We start from the raw sequence: 10000 nt of genomic DNA, 5'->3' as shown, positions 1-10000 counted from the left end.
AGGAGTGAAGTTATATGAGAGAAATGGAGAAATATATCGTTAGGTGAATTTAAGGACGATCACATGAATGGAGTAACAGAGAAATAATAGATGAGTCTAGTTAGGTGAATAAATGTTTACAAAAAGCTGTATAGAAGGAAGGATACGAAGACTAATTCACATACTAACACATGAATGGAGTAAGGTGAGACAAGAGTGACGGCAAGACTTTAGATTTACAACAATATATGACAAGGAGGAGTTGAAGACAATGAACGTCGGAGTGAAGAGCACATTGTGAACAAAGCAAGATTATTAATACCGAAAAAAAAAATATGAGGGACTAATGTAACGTGAATTATATATATAGATCAGTGTAAACGCGCGAAAATAAATGACGAGAAAGAACAGGTATAAAATGCACGTGAAACAAAAGTCATAGCTATTAAGTGAGAAAAAAAAATAGATGAACAATGAATAATAAGAGCCCGCTATTAATCAAGTTCTAAAAAAAATATCATGAACAGCTTCAACTTGCACAACAGAAAACAATAAGAAGAGTGTCACGCTAATGATGATAATGTAAAGGAAATTAAACAAGTAAATAAAAAAAAACTACTATTACACTGAAGCGCCAAACATTTTAGTAACTCAGCAAACTGCATGGTGTTGGTAGTGATGCCGTTGATATTGGTGGTAATGGTGCATGATGCTGATGAATATTAGTAATGGTGATATGGTGATGCAAATAATGTAGATGGTAATAGTAATATTTTGAGAGGAATGATGATTTTTAGATGTTGTGATGACTAGATCAAGTTTGGTGATGGAGATGATGGTATTTGGGTAGCAATGTTGATGCTATTGATACTAATCCCTTCAGTACAATGACGCGTTTTTCGTATTCATTCTGTTTTTTTTTTTTTACTATTTAGTGATGCTATACAGCTTCAGAAACTTAAGTGGGGGATCAAAATAGTGAAGACTGTGGCCATTAATCTTCTGACCTCCATAGGCACTTTTTAATGTCAATAAAATCGTCTAATGATACCCAAAACTCAAGGTAAAAATGCGTCCTACTACTTGAGGGATTAATTATAATGGTGGTGACAATAGTGATGGTAATAATTGAACTTAAGTTGAGCGATGATGATTATTGTTTTAGTTTCTTTTTTTCCCGAGTGTAAGAGGGATTTTGGCAAGGGTAATACAACTGTTGATGAAAAAAATAAATAAAAAAGTTAAAAACACCTACCTACATGCACACCCACACACCTACAGATGGTGGCATGCCCTAAAGAGGACAGTCCGAAGCGAGACCAATATCACATGGAGAAGTGTCTTGATGCTTGTGATGGCGGTGCTAATGACGGCCGCCACAGTCTTTATTAATGTTTACGATGGCGCAGTGCTGGTGGTGGTGCTGGAAAATAGTGGCAAGCCTGGTATTGGTGGTGGTGAGGGGATGGCGGTGAGTGGTAGGTGGTGAATGCTCAGCTCACGTTGCTGGTGTGGAATAAGCATAAATTTGGGTGAAGCAAATAGTGTTTTCCCGTCAGCCTGGTCGAGATATAAGACCCATTACGCGTGTCCGGCGAAACCTGGATGAAACACGCGTTCTCATTTCATAAGCAGCTTATACGTCTTTTCTTTTCATGCCTCATTTTAATACAAGTTTTATTATATATATATATATATATATATATATATATATATATATATATATATATATATATATATATATATATATATATATATATATATATATATATATATATATATATATATATATATATATATATATATATATATATATATATATATATATATATATATATATATATATATATATATATATATATATATATATATATATATATATAAAACTTCTTTTACCCAGCATTTGAGTGTATCGCTCTCTCTCTCTCTCTCTCTCTCTCTCTCTCTCTCTCTCTCTCTCTCTCTCTCTCTCTCTCTCTCTCTCTCTCTCTCTCTCATGTATGTTGATTTACTATTGGATATCTGTTTGCAATATCTTACAACACAGGCACGCACGCTCGCTCGAACGCAACCAAACACACACACACACACACACACACACACACACACACACACACACACACACACACACACACACACACACACACACACACACATACACAAACACACACACACAAACACACACAAAAAAAAAAAAGTCCAAGCAGTGAGAAGAAAGGATTACTGAAATAAATACAATGTCCAGTGAAAGAGAACTGAAACGAGAAACAGTCTTGGGGGAAACAAGATGGAAAATCCCATGACATGAGGCGAGTCAGAATGACAACAAGGGAAGAGAAAGGAAGAAAGAGAGGAAAGAAGAAAAAAGAAAGAATTTGTATAGTGTGAGTAGAGAAAGCAGTAACTGAATGAAAGACGAAAAGTTATGGCATGAGTAGAAAAGAAAAGAATAAAATGATGGAAGACAAAAGTAATAGGGAAAGGATACAAAGATGGTGCTAAAAATATTAAATTTTGAAAAGGATATGAAGGAGACAAATGGAAGACAGAGATAAGTACTAGCAATAAGAATAAAAAGAGTAGTCTCACGCTAAAACACAGGAAGTGATGCTGCCGATGAATCAGATTTCACTTCTTGGAACAAACTGAGTAAATTTCATAATACTTGCGCTTTTTTTTCAGACTATGTTTATCATAGTTAAGGTCTCTTATTACGACACAGAATACTTGTCAAAATTACCATTTCTATAGTTATGTAACCACCCTTAAAAATCACCATAATTTCTACCGAGACATTTAGGAAGATGAATCTTTATGTAAAATTGCAATGCTGATCCGTTACAAACAATGAATAAGCTCACCACATATTTTGAACAATGAAAATACGTCTACGTTTCGTGCTTACAAGTTGTTCTCGGTACATTATGATATCAAAAACATCATTATGGCCATTTATTTTCCTGCTTCCCTTGTCACAAGGAAGGCACGGAATACTCATACCTCTCCTTGCACATGTGTCAGGCTCAGCGGCTCAGCACGTGACGCAAGAACCCGCGTAACACATCGCGAGAACGAGTAAGACTGGTGGGAGTTTCAATCACCTGGCGAAAACGCGCTTTTTACCGGAGTGCTGCAAAGTTATCGACACATGCGAGCAGAATTCATTGCCTCTTGAGCAATGAATATGAGCAACAACATAATACAACTGAAGAAAACATGGGGGTGTTATTGGCGGCGTTTTCTTTTCATGGTATAGAATAATCTAAATGCTCTTTTATGTATAATGTGCAAGAATTTAAAACATTGCTGGCCTTATTATAATGTCCGAGTATCACAAACCAGCAATATTAATTACTGAATGTACCACAGACATTTATCTATTTCCTCTTACACGACTTACTCACTTCTCTAATAGGAGTGTGTGTGTGTGTGTGTGTGTGTGTGTGTGTGTGTGTGTGTGTGTGTGTGTGTGTGTGTGTGTGTGTGTGTGTCGGTACATTATTAAACAATTACTAGAAAAAAAGTAACACGACATCCTAATTACCACTTGATCAAAGAGCACCAAGTTATACTCTAATAACTATCATCCATAAAGAAAAGGACAGCTGCAGCGAATCCAATCATTAAACCAATCTGCAAAAAATAAATTAATAAATTAATAAATAAATAAATAAATAAAACAAAAAAAGTCTCGGATATAATCAATAATTTTTTCCTCGTATCCTTGTATACCAACGAACATGAAATTAAATGCACATCCACTTCTCTACAACGTTAATCTAAAAAATGTCATGTATTTTCATTTCATCGTCCTAAAAAAATAAATATATACACAAATTTCTTTATCCCGACTCATACAGAAAAGCTAGAGTTTATATTTCCACTCGTACCAGCAAAAAAAAAAAAAAAAATGCATACATCTTCCTGTTAGAGCAAATGATCCCCTCTGATGGATTATCAACCAAAAGCAATTAAAACTGTATCTATTTATCCCGGTGTGTACAGTTAGCAGATTGCAGAGAAGACACAGGGATGCGGAATAAGAGAGGGAAAAAAAAAAAAACATGCATTTGAGGATAGATTGAGAGGACAGCTGTGGTGAATGGTAAATAGCAAAAAGGTGAGACTGTGAAGAGAGAGAGAGAGAGAGAGAGAGAGAGAGAGAGAGAGAGAGAGAGAGAGAGAGAGAGAGAGAGAGAGAGAGAGAGAGAGAGAGAGAGAGAGAGAGAGAGTAATGATAATAGAAGGAAGGGAACAGACTGAAAGGAAAATCATAAGTTAAACAAAATAAGATAACGAAAGCTACTTTGTCGGATATGAAATGTGGAAAGAGAGATAGAAAGGATAACATGAACAGAATGAGTGAATGAGAGATAGAAATATGAATGAGAGATAGAAAGATGAATGAGAGATAGAAAGGATAACATGAACAGAATGAGTGAATGGAGAACTGTAGGAGGGATAAAATAGGAAGAGCGAAGACACTAAGCTGGAAAACTTCTGTGTATAAGAAATAAAAATGGAGCAAGGGTGATACTGGAGGAATGAATAAAATGTGAAATGGATAAGAACTGGCGTGATATAGAGCGAAGTGTGGGGGAAGAGCCATATTGTGAAAAAGGGGAAGATCTGCGAAAAAAAAAGGAAATGAGAGATTGAAGAGAATAACAAATAAAAGAAATAAAAATGAGCAAAAGACAAAATTCATAAAGCCATTAATAAGGGTTTGCAATGAAAAACAAAGAAATTTACTGGAAAAAAATAACAAATAAAAAGTATGAGAAGAATGAAAAATAAAATGTTAGATACGCAAAGAGAGAGAGAGAGAGAGAGAGAGAGAGAGAGAGAGAGAGAGAGAGAGAGAGAGAGAGAGAGAGAGAGAGAGAGAGAGAGAGAGAGAGAGAGAGAGAGAGAGAGAGAGAGAGAGAGAGAGAGAGAGAGAGAGAGAGAGAGAGAGAGTAATGAAAAACCTGTGAGGGATAGTTAACTAAAAGCCGAAAACGAAGGAAGCTGAAATAATATCCAAAAATCAAAATATTGAAAATGCAAAGAATAGAGAGGGACAAACAAGGAATGGACAATGACGGTAACAAAACAAAAAAAACAAGAATAAAGGAAAAATAAAGAATAAAAGCGAGGATTAAATCATCAGACATGACGAAACCGAAAAGGATAAAAAAAAATGGAAAAAATAGAATTGTACAGGAAAAAAAATAATAAAAAAGTATATACATAGTAAAAAAAGAGCATGATGTACAGAGAGAGAGAGAGAGAGAGAGAGAGAGAGAGAGAGAGTGCACAAGGAGTGAGAATTACGAGGCTGTGTGTGGGGGAGGCATAGCGGAGCGGAACTTATGAGACTTGCCTGTGAAAAAAAAGTAAAAATAAATAAATAAATAACGCAACGAAAAAAAAAAAAAAAAAAGGGCAGACTTTGCGTCCATATTCCTGCTGGAAAACTTAACTTCCCTCAGCCTTCACTTGCATGTCGAGAGAGAGAGAGAGAGAGAGAGAGAGAGAGAGAGAGAGAGAGAGAGAGAGAGAGAGAGAGGATGATTTTATGTATACACCTTCACGCCATTTCATTTAAGAGCCTCGATAGTGCTCCACCCTGCACCTCTCTCTCTCTCTCTCTCTCTCTCTCTCTCTCTCTCTCTCTCTCTGCTGCCACAAGCCACCACAAACACCGCCGCCTTCGCTAACACGCTCATTTCCCTCCGTATTAGGTGGCGTCAGCGGCCCTCCCGTTCCTCACACGCCCGCAGCCACTCCGCCTCCATCACGCTGCTGCTAAAATTCTGCGAGTGACAGCTTTCACCCATTACTTCCTCGCTCTTGTACGGGAGGAGGTGGAGGAGGAGGAAAATTTAAGGAAAATGAAAGGAGGAGGAGACTTGGAAGAAGTAGCAGAAGGAGGAAGAGGAGGAAAAATATGGAAGAAATAAGAGACTTAGATGTGGTTCAATGAGAAAAAAAAAAATACAACAGGAAGAGAATGAAGAGGAGGAGGAAGGTAAACGAATACAAAAAGGAAAACCAAATACTTAAAAGATCTTTATGTCTTAGGAGGACTGTCTGGCTACAACTAAGGAGCAACAAAGTAGAGACAGGAAAGAACAACAGAAGGCTCCTCCCCACCTACCAATCCGAGTTGCGTTATCATGAAAATAATTAGGAAAAGTACCAAACAGTTAGGAAAAATAAACTGATATGGAATCTGACATGGAATTCTCATCGGAAAGAATGAAAGTTCTGTTGTTTACATTATGATGAACTTTATACGCTTAGTTAATAATAATAATTTTAATAACAAAGTCGGTGTGCAAAGAGTCACTTAAGTAAATACTGTGGTTATAATTTGTGTGCAATTATATGGAACACAGAGCTTGTTGGAGACTAAATATCTGTTTATTTGATCATTAAGTGATAATAAATTACTGTTTACGATTTCTGATTGATGTTTATTCCATATTAACGAATATTTCTTGTGAGGTTTGAATGTTCTATGATGAAATTTATTAGTGTCGATATTGGTATACACTCATCTTTTTATTTTTTACTTTTATTCTGTTCCATTACTTCAATTAGGTATTCTATTATCGTGCATTTTGTTAAGCAAAAATAGTTACATTTCTTCTGTACAAGAAGATAAAGAAAGAAGAAAAAGAAAAGAAAAGAAAAGATAGATGGTTGACTAAACTTAAATAAATAATGGATGGGGAAAGAGGTAGAATATAAATGAAAAAGAAGAGAAAAAAGAGGAAAAAAGGAGGATAAAGGATAGAACGAGAAAAAAAAAGAGAAGAGCGAGACGGGGAACAGAAGGTAAAGAAGCATAAGAGCGAGGTATGATGGTTTATAATGGAGTTTCCGCCTTTACGACACTATTCTACAGGTCTTAACTAGCATTGAAGGAGAAGCGGGGAAAAGTGAGCCGGGAAGAGGAAGTGATGGATGGGGAAGGAAGTGGTAGAAGGGAGGAAGTGGTTGAGGGGAAGAAGATGGGGAGAGAGAGGAGGTGGACGAGGACGAGGAGGAATACATTCTACCGTAAATTCTACATGGATATCTGAAAATGAACACAAATTGGTAATAAAATCGATGTATGTGAAAAAATATATATAATAGTGAATGGAGAGGGTTATAGGTTTATGTGGGAATATTTCAACAAACAGAGAGCTTGTTGGGGATTAACTTTTAGATTTTTTGTCCATTTTATATTTTTTGGTACTCAATAGAATTGCTATTTACAAATTCTGGAAGGTAATTGTTCCAGATATTTACTATGCGACTGTAGAAAGATGCATTGCCTCAAAGTAATTTTGAATCGATTATATCTGGTTAGGTTAGGATCATTAAAGATAAGGTATTTATTAGCGTCGTCAAGGTTGCGACATCCTTTACAGTTTTTAATACTTTCAACAGTTACATTAGCTCTCCTCTATTCCTACTTTTTATTTAGCTAAATAGGTTTTAATTTCTCTAATTGTTCTTCATATAACGAAACCATTCTAGTGACTTTGCTCTTTATCTTCTCTAACAATTTCAATGTCATTTTAGTAACAAGGTGATGAGAACCGCACATAATGTTCCTAATGAGGGCAAACCAATGAGTTATACACGGCTAGTTTAACTTTTCTTTCTACTTTGAATGTAAAGGTTCTTCAATGAACAATCCTATTCCATTTGTTTACATGCAGTGTTTGCTTGGCAAGTTGAAAAACAAATAAAAAATAAGAATAACAGGAAAAGAAAATAAAGAAAAAAAAAAGGTGATGAAGAGGACGATGCAAAATAAAGCTTTATAAACATGAAATAAAATTCATTAAAGATGAAAGACCATCATATTCTCTGTTTCTCTCTCTCTCTCTCTCTCTCTCTCTCTCTCTCTCTCTCTCTCTCTCTCTCTCTCTCTCTCTCTCTCTCTCTCTCTCTCTCTCTCTCTCTCTCTCTCTCTCATATATATATATATATATATATATATATATATATATATATATATATATATATATATATATATATATATATATATATATACACACACACACAAATAAGTGATATCATTTCGCTTTATTTATTCTCCTTTACTGTACTAAAGATATTTTTGCTTTATTTTTTGTATATTTTTCACATTTTACTTCCCCCATCGCGTAACTCCCGCTTCGGTTAAGCTTCACACCGTCTCCGAATTTTATGTGCGAATTGGCGGTTCAGCGAAATGACGACTTCCCGGTATTGACTCTGGGGCGTAAATGACTCTCCCCCTATCTCTCTCTCTCTCTCTCTCTCTCTCTCTCTCTCTCTCTCTCTCTCTCTCTCTCTCTCTCTCTCTCTCTCTCTCTCTCTCAATGCAACATATTCTATTACCTGCAGGTTCTTTTCAGTGACTAATTAGTTAAATTACGGATTACTAAATGTTATTGTTGGTAGTGAAAAAAATATTACATGGGATATAGCAACTACTGCCTAACTAATTCTTTTCTTTGTATCCACAGGTGCGTTCATCGCCGCCGCCTATACGAGTAGCTACCTGCATCGGGCAGATCCTAGAGGCTATGTTTGTGAGTTAAAGGGAATATCGTATGTTTTGTCTGCCTGCCTCCAGGTACTCTGTATGTATATGTATAGTCTCTCTCTCTCTCTCTCTCTCTCTCTCTCTCTCTCTCCTTCCGGTAAATGTAGTTACTGTTTTGTTCCCTGACATGAAAGTCATGTCTGGCGTTCACTTTCTTCCCTCCAAAAATTCTTCCGGGGAAGGGAAACGACAAACTAATACTGAAAACGCAAGAGAAACTTTCGTCCCCGAGCTCAGTTAAGAATGTCCTGTTTTCTTCCTGATTTTACCTGAGAGAGAGAGAGAGAGAGAGAGAGAGAGAGAGAGAGAGAGAGAGAGAGAGAGAGAGAGAGAGAGAGAGAGAGAGAGAGAGAGAGAGAGATTGCTTTTGGTACGAATAAAACCAGCTCTTCTGAACAAATACTGGTCAATTACATTCATTCTCCTTCACTCATCCACCAATCACACACGCTGGCAAAGTGAAAGAGGGCGGGAATAAATTCAGAAGTGGGAGACAGACAAACAAGTGCGTAAATTGAACCTAACAATCAATGACAACACAAAATGGAATAAAATGGCATGATGGCATGAATAAGCGATATTACACAGCATCAACACAATATGTTTCTTATCTAACTAGTTAATTCACTCACTATATCTACACTTATGTCAAAGGTTTGCACTTTTAAAACGCTACGGGGGTGATCTCATTTAAGAATATCCTCACGGTTATAGTGATAGATTAATGAGAATTCTACATCATCAATAAGCGAGAACGTGCATGAAAAAATGATTAACCAGAATTCTAGCCTTTGATAATAGTGCTTATAAGGGACATTATTATTCCAGAATACACAATTATCATTAAACAACGAGTGAAAATTACTCTTGCACATCCATAGGCAAAACGGTCACAGGTGCAATCATAAAAACAAGCATGAAGGTGAAATTATTTCAGAATACAGTATTATCTTTAAAGAACGAGTGAAAATTATTCTTGCACATCCACATGCAAAAACGGTCACAGGTGGAAACATGACACAAGCATGAAGGTCACTAAAAGTCCGTTCATCCAAAAAATCCAGGCCGAAACTTTCCGACACTTAAATTTTCTTCAAGTACATTTATTTTTCTTCACTTAACTCAATAGATATACAAGTTTATAGCTTGAAGAAAAATAAATGTACTTGAAGAAAACTTAAGTGTCTGGAAGGTTTAGAGGCGGCGGGGGTGGGCAGGGCTGCCAACCGAACTAGCAGTTTCGGCCTGGATTGTTTGGATGAACGGACTATAGCTGTCTTATTATACTCGTGTTTTAAAGGCTCAAGTTTCTGAAGTGTACACAGGATATAAGGGCACATTCAAGGTCAGCGTTGATTGACAGCCAAGTTTGAATAAATGCACTGTTGCCAAAAATCAGATCATGGTGTTTTGAAGGTCACATAAAAACTAAAGGTCAGAAAACAA

The 10000-nt window shown here is 36.3% G+C and overlaps 1 protein-coding gene and 1 long non-coding RNA gene across 5 annotated transcripts in view; one reads left to right on the top strand and one right to left on the bottom strand.

The window, feature by feature from the left end:
* The window catches only part of LOC123520853, a 364869-nt gene that overhangs the window by 171330 nt on the left and 183539 nt on the right, over window positions 1–10000 (top strand). The window contains exon 2 of one of the 4 annotated variants that reach the window (XM_045283494.1): window positions 8475–8540. The exons of the other annotated variants lie outside the window; for them this stretch is intronic. The gene's annotated coding sequence lies outside the window, so the exon portion shown is untranslated. The remainder of the gene's footprint in view (window positions 1–8474; window positions 8541–10000) is intronic. 4 annotated transcript variants of the gene reach the window in all.
* Window positions 1–10000, bottom strand: part of LOC123520854 — an 84432-nt gene that overhangs the window by 26991 nt on the left and 47441 nt on the right. The window lies entirely within an intron of this gene.

This window comes from Portunus trituberculatus, chromosome 47, assembly GCF_017591435.1.
Source record: "Portunus trituberculatus isolate SZX2019 chromosome 47, ASM1759143v1, whole genome shotgun sequence".
NCBI classification, from domain to species: domain Eukaryota; kingdom Metazoa; phylum Arthropoda; class Malacostraca; order Decapoda; family Portunidae; genus Portunus; species Portunus trituberculatus.
The sequence above is the reverse complement of the archived record's forward strand: the minus strand, read 5'-3'. Positions and strand labels throughout refer to the sequence as shown.